General features: G+C 69.5%; 1 protein-coding gene across 4 annotated transcripts in view; it reads right to left on the reverse strand.

Moving 5' to 3' along the window:
- KIF1A (kinesin family member 1A) overlaps window positions 1–10,404 on the reverse strand; it is a 101,702-nt gene extending 91,298 nt beyond the window's left edge. For all 4 annotated transcript variants that reach the window (XM_047846560.1, XM_047846559.1, XM_047846564.1 and 1 more), the window contains exon 1: window positions 10,284–10,404. The gene's annotated coding sequence lies outside the window, so the exon portion shown is untranslated. The remainder of the gene's footprint in view (window positions 1–10,283) is intronic.
- Window positions 10,405–10,636: the final 232 nt, after the last annotated feature.

Here is a 10,636-nt window from a genome sequence, read left to right on the forward strand (position 1 = left end):
CGGAATCCCACTCAGACCTGGGGAAACCAGTGGCAGCACGCTCTACTACCCAGTCGGCTCCCCAACACAAACAGGCCCACGAGGACTTCCATGTACAAGAGAAGAGTAAAAAGTTTCAAAGGTAAAGACCAGAATAAACCAGCAGAAAACAAGAGATAAAGCACAGAATGGAAGCAAAAACAAGCAAATGAAAAAAAAAAAAAACCCTCAATGAATATACTCAGAACGTTTCAAGAAAATAGTACATTTCCAAAACAAGAACAGGATGCTGTGAAACAAGAACAGTTAGTAACAAGAAAGAAGGAGCTCTTAGAGATGGAAAAGGTAGGTGCTGAAATACACAATTTCAAGAACTTGCAAATGAAGTCCAAAACTGCCCAGAAAATAAGACCTAAAAAAGGAGACACGATATATGAAAGAAAAGAAAACAAGACGAGAAGACAATGCATAAAGTGGAGGAATAAAACAGGAAAAGAAAAGGGGTGGATCTTTGCTCGTAAGGAACTGGATGCAGCAGGCCATGAAGCCAATGTCGAGTGCTCTGAGCGGAATGTTTAGGGGAAACAAGTGCCACCAGACAAACCATGTACCCAGCGTGAGGACAGAGCAGAGACGCAGACACATGGCCAAAAACTCATCACCATTTTCAGGAAGTCACACAGGACAGGAAGCCAAAACCAGAGTAGCTCTGGGGTCCGAGAAACAGAGCCACTGACCCAGGGGATGTGGTGAGCAACAGGCAGGCTGGCACGTGGCAGGTTACAGACAGGAGGGAGACAGCAGGGAGGGGGCTCCAGGGGGTGTGGGAGCCAGGAAAGAGGGGACCTGGCAGGACAGAGTATGATTGAGGGCTGGGGAATAAGACGCTAGTGAAGAATGACCTGCCCAAGCATAGACCTCATGCAGAGGAGAGGGAGGCCCTAAGTTTCCTCCTCCACTCTGGGCCTGGCCGCCACATCACTGCTTATCCCGACACCTTTCAGGCACCAGGGCCTGTGTCCGTGCTGCGGCCCAAGCATCAGGAGCAGGCGGACAGTGAGGATCAGATGACACAAAGCAGATGACAACCCCCATGCCCAGCCCCACAGGGGCCCATCAGATGCCTGGTCTTCATGGACCCACAGCCCGTGGGCACTGATGGCCCAGCCCTGCCCCTCACCATCCTGGTGGAGCTGACGACAGCTGGGGAAGAACACTGATGCCCCCCTGAGCACTACTGGCTGGGCTAGACCTGAGAGGGGGGAGAGGACTCCCGACACCCCCCTAGGGCACTCCTGGGCACCAGCAGCCTCACTCTGAAGGCAGGAGAGGGGTCTGCAGGTGCAGTGGGGGCCATCCCCACCCCCTCCCCAGAGCTGCATTTCGGGAGCCTCACAGGACACCCAGAGCAGGGGGGCTCTTTCCTCAGGAAACACGGGGCCCTAAATGGGACCTGTGAAGGCACACAGAAAATCTGCACCTGAACAGGGCGGTGGCTGCCTTCTCTGGGCACACAGGAAATGGACCACTTGCGCTAAAACAACCAGCTCAACAAGAAAATAGCATTTACTGGACGCCTACTGTTTGTGAGGTGGGGTGGGTGGGGCACTGGGACAGAAGAGTGTGGTGGGGATGTGAGGGGACAGGTAGGGGTGGTGGGTGGGATGGTGGGGGTAGAGGATTGGGTTGGGGTTTTGGGGTTGGGGTATGTATGGAGGGGAAAGGTGGGGGTGGGTGGACTGAGGCAGTGGAGTGGGGGGTGGGAGGCGGGCCAGTGGGTGGGGCAGGGGTAGAGGGTTAGGTTGGGGGTGGAGGGGTGAGGTGGGTGGGAGTGAGGCAGTGGGGTGAGGGGTGGGGGGCAGGCTGGTAGGTGGGGTGGGGGTAGAAGGTTGGGGTGGGGGGTGGAGAGGTGGAGGGGTGGGGGGGTGGGAGTGAGGCAGTGGGGTGGGGGGGCAGGCCGGTGGGTGTGGTGGGGATAGAGGGCTGGGTTGGGGGGTGGAGGGGTGGGGTGGGTGGGAGTGAGGCAGTGGGGTGTGGGGGGGCAGGCCGGTGGGTGGGGTGGCTGGGAATGAGGCGGTGGGGTGGGGGGGCAGGCCGGTGGGTGGGGTGGGGGTAGAGGGTTGGGGTGGGGGGTGGAGGGTTGGGGTGGGTCGGAGTGAGGCAGTGGGTTGGGGGGGCAGGCCAGTGGGTGGGGTGGGGGTAGAGGGTTGGGGTGGGGGGTAGAAGGGTGGGGGGTGGGAGTGAGGCAGTGGGGTTGGGGGGGGCCGGTGGGTGGGGTGGGGGTAGAGGGTTGGGGTGGGGGGTGGAGTGGTGGGGGGGTGGAGTGAGGCAGTGGGGTGGGGGGGGCAGGCCGGTGGGTGGGGTGGGGGTAGAGGGCTGGGTTGGGGGGTGGAGGGGTGGGGTGGGTGGGAGTGAGGCATGGGGTGTGGGGGGGCAGGCCGGTGGGTGCGGTGGGTAGGAATGAGGCGGTGGGGTGGGGGGGCAGGCCGGTGGGTGGGGTGGGGGTAGAGGGCTGGGTTGGGGGGTGGAGGGGTGGGGTGGGTGGGAGTGAGGCAGTGGGGTGGGGGGGGCAGGCCGGTGGGTGTGGTGGGGGTAGAGGGCTGGGTTGGGGGGTGGAGGGGTGGGGTGGGTGGGAGTGAGTCAGTGGGGTGGGGGGTGGGGGGCAGGCCAGTGGGTGGGGTGGGGGTAGAGGGTTGGGGTGGGGGGTGGAGGGGTGGGGGGGTGGGAGTGAGGCAGTGGGGTGGGGGGGGCAGGCCGGTCGGTGGGGTGGGGGTAGAGGGCTGGGTTGGGGGGTGGAGTGGTGGGGGGGTGGAGTGAGGCAGTGGGGTGGGGGGGGCAGGCCGGTGGGTGGGGTGGGGGTAGAGGGTTGGGGTGGGGGGTGGAGTGGTGGGGGGGTGGAGTGAGGCAGTGGGGTGGGGGGGGCAGGCCGGTGGGTGGGGTGGGGGTAGAGGGCTGGGTTGGGGGGTGGAGGGGTGGGGTGGGTGGGAGTGAGGCATGGGGTGTGGGGGGGCAGGCCGGTGGGTGCGGTGGGTAGGAATGAGGCGGTGGGGTGGGGGGGCAGGCCGGTGGGTGGGGTGGGGGTAGAGGGTTGGTGTGGGGGGTGGAGGGGGGGGTGGGAGTGAGGCAGTGGGGTGGGGGGGGCAGGCCGGTGGGTGTGGTGGGGGTAGAGGGCTGGGTTGGGGGGTGGAGGGGTGGGGTGGGTGGGAGTGAGTCAGTGGGGTGGGGGGTGGGGGGCAGGCCAGTGGGTGGGGTGGGGGTAGAGGGTTGGGGTGGGGGGTGGAGGGGTGGGGGGGTGGGAGTGAGGCAGTGGGGTGGGGGGGGCAGGCCGGTGGGTGGGGTGGGGGTAGAGGGCTGGGTTGGGGGGTGGAGGGGTGGGGTGGGTGGGAGTGAGGCAGTGGGGTGGGGGGTGGGGGGCAGGCCAGTGGGTGGGGTGGGGGTAGAGGGTTGGGGTGGGGGGTGGAGGGGTGGGGGGTGGGAATGAGGCGGTGGGGTGGGGGGGCAGGCCGGTGGGTGGGGTGGGGGAGAGGGTTGGTGTGGGGGGTGAAGGGGGGGGTGGAAGTGAGGCAGTGGGGTGGGGGGGCAGGCCGGTGGGTGTGGTGGGGGTAGAGGGCTGGGTTGGTGGGTGGAGGGGTGGGGTGGGTGGGAGTGAGGCATGGGGTGTGGGGGGGCAGGCCGGTGGGTGTGGTGGGGGTAGAGGGCTGGGTTGGTGGGTGGAGGGGTGGGGTGGGTGGGAGTGAGGCATGGGGTGTGGGGGGGCAGGCCAGTGGGTGGGGTGGGGGTAGAGGGTTGGGGTGGGGGGTGGAGGGGTGGGGGGGTGGGAGTGAGGCAGTGGGGTGGGGGGGGCAGGCCGGTGGGTGGGGTGGGGGTAGAGGGCTGGGTTGGGGGGTGGAGGGGTGGGGTGGGTGGGAGTGAGGCAGTGGGGTGGGGGGTGGGGGGCAGGCCAGTGGGTGGGGTGGGGGTAGAGGGTTGGGGTGGGGGGTGGAGGGGTGGGGGGTGGGAATGAGGCGGTGGGGTGGGGGGGCAGGCCGGTGGGTGGGGTGGGGGAGAGGGTTGGTGTGGGGGGTGAAGGGGGGGGTGGAAGTGAGGCAGTGGGGTGGGGGGGCAGGCCGGTGGGTGTGGTGGGGGTAGAGGGCTGGGTTGGTGGGTGGAGGGGTGGGGTGGGTGGAAGTGAGGCAGTGGGGTGGGGGGGCAGGCCGGTGGGTGGGGTGGGGGTAGAGGGCTGGGTTGGGGGGTGGAGGGGTGGGGTGGGTGGGAGTGAGGCATGGGGTGTGGGGGGGCAGGCCGGTGGGTGCGGTGGGTAGGAATGAGGCGGTGGGGTGGGGGGGCAGGCCGGTGGGTGGGGTGGGGGTAGAGGGCTGGGTTGGGGGGTGGAGGGGTGGGGTGGGTGGGAGTGAGGCATGGGGTGTGGGGGGGCAGGCCGGTGGGTGCGGTGGGTAGGAATGAGGCGGTGGGGTGGGGGGGCAGGCCGGTGGGTGGGGTGGGGGTAGAGGGTTGGTGTGGGGGGTGGAGGGGGGGGTGGGAGTGAGGCAGTGGGGTGGGGGGGGCAGGCCGGTGGGTGTGGTGGGGGTAGAGGGCTGGGTTGGGGGGTGGAGGGGTGGGGTGGGTGGGAGTGAGTCAGTGGGGTGGGGGGTGGGGGGCAGGCCAGTGGGTGGGGTGGGGGTAGAGGGTTGGGGTGGGGGGTGGAGGGGTGGGGGGGTGGGAGTGAGGCAGTGGGGTGGGGGGGGCAGGCCGGTGGGTGGGGTGGGGGTAGAGGGCTGGGTTGGGGGGTGGAGGGGTGGGGTGGGTGGGAGTGAGGCAGTGGGGTGGGGGGTGGGGGGCAGGCCAGTGGGTGGGGTGGGGGTAGAGGGTTGGGGTGGGGGGTGGAGGGGTGGGGGGTGGGAATGAGGCGGTGGGGTGGGGGGGCAGGCCGGTGGGTGGGGTGGGGGAGAGGGTTGGTGTGGGGGGTGAAGGGGGGGGTGGAAGTGAGGCAGTGGGGTGGGGGGGCAGGCCGGTGGGTGTGGTGGGGGTAGAGGGCTGGGTTGGTGGGTGGAGGGGTGGGGTGGGTGGGAGTGAGGCATGGGGTGTGGGGGGGCAGGCCGGTGGGTGCGGTGGGTGGGAATGAGGCGGTGGGGTGGGGGTCAGGCCGGTGGGTGGGGTGGGCGTAGAGGGTTGGGGTGGGGGGTGGAGGTGTGGGGTGGGTGGGAGTGAGGCAGTGGGGTGGGGGTTGGGGGCAGGCCAGTGGGTGGGGTGGGGGTAGAGGGTTGGGGTGGGGGGTGGAGTGGTGGGGGGGTGGGAGTGAGGCAGTGGGGTGGGGGGGCAGGCCGGTGGGTGTGGTGGGGGTAGAGGGCTGGGTTGGGGGGTGGAGGGGTGGGGTGGGTGGGAGTGAGGCAGTGGGGTGGGGGGTGGGGGGAGGCCAGTGGGTGGGGTGGGGGTAGAGGGTTGGGGTGGGGGGTGGAGGGGTGGGGGGTGGGAGTGAGGCAGTGGGGTTGGGGGGGGCCGGTGGGTGGGGTGGGGGTAGAGGGTTGGGGTGGGGGGTGGAGGGGTGGGGTGGGTGGGAGTGAGGCAGTGGGTTGGGGGGGCAGGCCAGTGGGTGGGGTGGGGGTAGAGGGTTGGGGTGGGGGGTGGAGGAGTGGGGTGGTGGGAGTGAGGCAGTGGGGTGGGGGGTGGGGGTCAGGCCGGTGGGTGGGTGGGGGTAGAGGGTTGGGGTGGGGGGTGGAGGGTGGGGTGGGTCGGAGTGAGGCAGTGGGTTGGGGGGGCAGGCCAGTGGGTGGGGTGGGGGTAGAGGGTTGGGGTGGGGGGTGGAGGGGTGGGGGGTGGGAGTGAGGCAGTGGGGTTGGGGGGGGCCGGTGGGTGTGGTGGGGGTAGAGGGGTGGGGTGGGGGGTGGAGGGGTGGGGTGGGTGGGAGTGAGGCAGTGGGGTTGGGCGTGGGGCCGGTGGGTGTGGTGGGGGTAGAGGGGTGGGGTGGGGGGTGGAGGGGTGGGGTGGGTGGGAGTGAGGCAGTGGGGTTGGTGGGTAGGCCAGTGGGTGGGGTGGGGGTAGAGGGTTGGGGTGGGGGGTTGAGGGGTGTGGTGGTGGGAGTGAGGCAGTGGGGTGGGGGGTGGGGGTCAGGCCGGTGGGTGGGGTGGGGGTAGAGAGTTGGGGTGGGGGTGGAGGGGTGGGGTGGATGGGAGTGAGGCAGTGCGGTTGGGGGGGGCAGGCCGGTGGGTGGGGTGGGGGTAGAGGGTTGGAGTGGGGGGTGGAGGGTTGGGGTGGGGGTGGAGGGGTGGGGTGGGTGGGAGTGAGGCAGTGGGGTTGGGGGGGGGCCGGTGGGTGGGGTGGGCGTAGAGGGTTGGGGTGGGGGGTGGAGGGGTGGGGTGGTGGGAGTGAGGCAGTGGGGTGGGGGGTGGGGGTCAGGCCGGTGGATGGGGTGGGGGTAGAGGGTTGGGGTGGGGGCTGGAGGGGTGGGGGGTGGGAGTGAGGCAGTGGGGTGGGGGGTGGGGGTCAGGCCGGTGGGTGGGGTGGCGTAGAGGGTGGCAAGGAGGGCAGGAAGTCCTAAGAGCAGCCATCTCCGGGGTCAGGGAGCTGGGTGGGCTCTCAGGGCCCCCAGACAAGCCACAGGCCCATCAGGAGCCTTAGTCTCCAGATCTGAGAAACGGGAGAGCACCGCCCGAGTGGCTGGGGGCTAGGGAGCCCCCCATGAGGAGAGGCCCATGAGATGTGCAACGCAGTCTGCACCCACTAAATGCCTACTTCTCTCCCCTGACCCACCACCTACAGTGGGGGCTTGCAGCTGGCTTCAAGGTGGTGGCATGTGAGGGGGTCCAGGGACCTCCCGTGGAGGCTGGGTGGAAGGCTCCAGAGAAGAGAGAGGATTAGGCAGCAACGAAGACAAGCGAGGGCTGTGTGCGTGTGTGCACGTGTGCGCGTGTGAGAGGGGAGTGTGGGGGGGGGGTGAGTGTGCGAGAGTGAGACTGGAAGAGTGTGTGAGGCCGCGTGTGTGAGAGACAGTGAGAGGGTGAGGTTGGGTGTGTAAGTGTGTCTACGGGTGAATGTGAGCGTGCGTGTGTGAATATGTGTATGAGTGCGAGTAAGGCCGAAGCACGAGCGTATGTGAGTGAGTGTGCGTGGGGGTGTGTTGAGACTGAGCGTGTAAGGGACTGTTGTGTGCACAACCAGCCCAAGACCAGTGTGGAGCAGGCTGAGGAGTAAGAAGGAACAGGAGGCGAGGGTCCTGGCCAGCACCCCCACCCCCGACCCAGGGGGCCCTGGAACCCAGCAGGCGGGCAGTGCGGGCACTCTGCACCCCTGGGCTTCTGTCTGCATGGAGGAGGGGGGGGGGGCGGGCAGGGCTCAGGCAGCCAGACTGCGGGACCAGGATTAGCAGATTAAAGCCAGGCGGAGGAGGCTTATGAGAAGGCGACAGCCCCTCCTCTCAGATACCCAGCCACCCAGGCGGCAGGTAAGTCCTGCCCAGTGCCAGGGACGGCGCCCAGTGAGGCCTCACCAGCTAGCAAGGGGCTCCCAGGGGCTCGCATGACAAAGCCAGGGTGGGAGCTGGCCGGGGCGGGGGACGTGACCGTGGAGGCATACAGGAAGGGCTGGAGAGAAACCCAGACGGGTCAGAGGCTCAGCCTCAGCGGACCGTTGACTTGACCGTGCCCTCCACACTTCCAGTGCCCCCCGTGCAATGGCCCCTCACTGAGTTCCTGAGGCACCTGGGGCGGGGTGGGGGGTGGGGGAAGTGCCCAAAGCCAGAATCACGGTCCTGTTGGGAGTTAAACCGCAAACCTGCTAGGTCAGGTGGGGCAGTGAGTCACATGCCCACACCCCCGACCCTTACGCCCTGCCTGCCACCCCGGCCCTGCTGTGGGGTGAGACCCATCAGCTAATGGGACAGAACAGACCCACCTGCCTGGCTCTGCCCCTGAGCACCCCAGCCAAGCTGAGAGGTTTGGGGCAGGGTGTGGTCCAGCCCCAACCAGGCCCTGAGATGCTCCTGGGTCTGGGTGGGGAAAGGGAGGCAGTGGATGTGGGTGGGGATCCACTCCCTTGGGCCCAAGAACCCTAAATGGGGCGGTGCTCTAGGGAGCACTCGGGAGTGGGCAGGAGGACGACCGTGCGCTCATCCTGGGGGTCACTAGCGGCTGAGTGACCACTCTCAGAGGTACGGGGTCTCAGGCATGAAGGGCATGGTTCCCAAAGCTGGTAGTCCCTCCCCCCCCAGTCCCCAGTCCGGTGGTCCCAGGGCCCCATCTCGCTCTCCTTCCAAAGGACATGGTCAGCCCTGGGTCTGCAGTGGTGACTGAAGGGGGTCGAGGCAGAGTGGACGGGCCCCTGTGTCGGGTGGCATAAATTCTAGCTTTGTCCAGTCTCTGGCTGGCTGTGGCTGGCCCAGGGCAAGGCCCCAGGAGGGGCAGTCCGTGGGACACTCCAGTGTGGGAGAGGGGACAGGGCACACAGCAGACGTTCAGCAGGCCCTCGTCGCGCCCCCACCCCACTGGGACTCTTGGGTTCGGGGAGCCCTGACTAACCCAGTCTCTCTGTCCTGTGGACCACACCCCACAGAGGACACCCCTCCTGTCTTCAGATGCCGGCAGAAGGCGGGACAGAGCTGCTCACCGGGTCCCTATCTTGAACCCAGTGCCCTCCGCAGACCTAGCATCCGGGTAGAGGCTGACTCCCCCCGCCCACCCCCTCTGGGTCTCCCAGCCAGCGGCCTCCCTGCAAGCATCAGCCCATCTTGGATCTCGACCCCGGCCAAGAGCAGCCCTGGCGCCTGGCCCTGGCCCTCGCAGCATCCCTCACCCGCCCCTGCAGACGCTGCGCCCCGCTGCCGGCGCCGCGCCTGCCCACCCTCACCCCGCGGCCCCGGCCGAGGCGGGTGGCCAACCACACCTGCAAAATGGCCGCCGCAGGTGCGGTCCCAGCCCCCCCCCCCCCCCCGCCCGGCTCTGGACCCCAGAGCTGGCCTTCAAACCTGCAGCTGCCTTCTCGGGGCCGAGAGGCCAGGCATCCGGGCCAGGCTGCCCCCGGCAGAGCCCCTTTAGGCAGACAGACAGCAGGGCAGGGAGAGCGGGTCGGGTGTGACCGCTCCGCAGGAGCGGGCGCTCTGTCTTGCAGTCCTCCCCCGGGGTTGGGACCGGCCAGCCCTGCGCGGCAGGGACCTCCCCGCACCTCCTCCTCTCCGCAGCCGCAAGGTCCAATTCGATGCCCTAACGGGCCTCTGGTCCCAGCAAAGCGGGCGCGCCTCGGAGGGGGCCGCCTCTTGGGGAGGGGGCCACCGGTCGCTCGGGAAAAGTCCCTATTCCTGGAAACGAGGGCGCGCATCGGGTCCGCGCCGGGGCGACGTCGTGCCCGCGCCCAGCAGGCCCCATGACTTGGCATTCCCTCCCTCCCCTCCCCCCTACTCGGCCCTGCGGCCCGCTGTCCCCCCACCCCCACCCCGCCCACCCAGCGCCCCGGGGACCGCAGACCCTCGCTCGGCCCTGCGATGCCTCCGCCGCCCCTTCCCGAGCACACGGGCTGCGCCCCTGCTTTGCGGTGGGAGGAGGGAGGGGGAGCCGCAGCCTAAACGGGGAGTCCGGGGGTCCTCGCGTCCGCGCTGGTCCCTGTCACACGAGTCGGGCGGCCCCGCAGCCCCCTCCCTGCCCGCCGCCGGGCCACACCTGTTACTGGGGCGCCGGCTGCGTAGATACAGGCCTCATCCGCTGACGGCCCCTCCCAAGCCTTTCTAGAATGGAGCTGGGGTCTCTCCCGAAGAGGATGCGGCGGGGGGAGGATGAAGGGCACTCCCCCCCCCCCCAGGTGCGCACGAAGCGGGCCTCCCGCCGCAGCCCCCGCCCGTCCCGCCCCGCCCCGCCTGGTAGGCTCCGGGCTCCAGCACCCCCTCCCCCACCCCGGGGGCCCGGGCAGCTGCCCCGCGCCCCCGGCCGCGCGCTCTCCGCTTCGCCCCGGCCCGCCCTCCCCCGCGGTCTAGCCCGCGGGCCCCTCTCCAGGGAAGGACTAGGGCGGAAGCGACGGAGGGGGCGTCTCGAGAGGCCACCGGCGGCGCGCGCCCTCCCCTGGAGACCCCCGCCCCTCCCGGCGACGGTCCCGCCCCAGCAGGGGTCGCGGCGACGGGGCCTTTCCCGAGGGTCCGGCCGGGCCGCGACTGAAGGGCGGTCACCCCTGAATTTGCCCCATTGTTCTCCTCGGGGACGGGGAGCGTCGGGGGGAGAGCAGGGGCCGCGCGCGCGGTGCCGGCGGCGACAAGGACGCGGCTCGGGCTGGGGGGGGTGGGGGGGCGCAGCGCAGGCAGGTGCGGGCAGCGGGGCGCAGGGGCGAGGCCAGGCGGGCGGCCGCCTTACCTCTCCGGCGTCACTGGCGGCGGCCCGGCATGGGCGCGGGTCCCCGAGCGCGGAGCTGCTGCCGCTCCTGGGCTGCGCTGGGCGCTGTGACGGCGGCACCGCGTGACGGGCTGCGCGCCCCCGGCCCGGCCCGCCCCGCGCCCCTCCCGCCGCGCTGGTTGGCTGCGCGCGGCGCCCGAGCCCCAGCCGCCAGCTGGTTTGTCGCGCGGGGAGAGGGACGGGCGTCGCGGCCGCCTCGGGGAGGGGGGCTGGGACCGGAGGGGGCGGGGGGCCTGGAGCCGAGCTGTGACATCACCGCCGACACGACACCGCGGTCTGCTCGGTGGGAGACGTGGGGAACCGACCCCGGGCTC

This window comes from Prionailurus viverrinus, unplaced genomic scaffold (assembly GCF_022837055.1).
Source record: "Prionailurus viverrinus isolate Anna unplaced genomic scaffold, UM_Priviv_1.0 scaffold_39, whole genome shotgun sequence".
Lineage (NCBI taxonomy): Eukaryota > Metazoa > Chordata > Mammalia > Carnivora > Felidae > Prionailurus > Prionailurus viverrinus.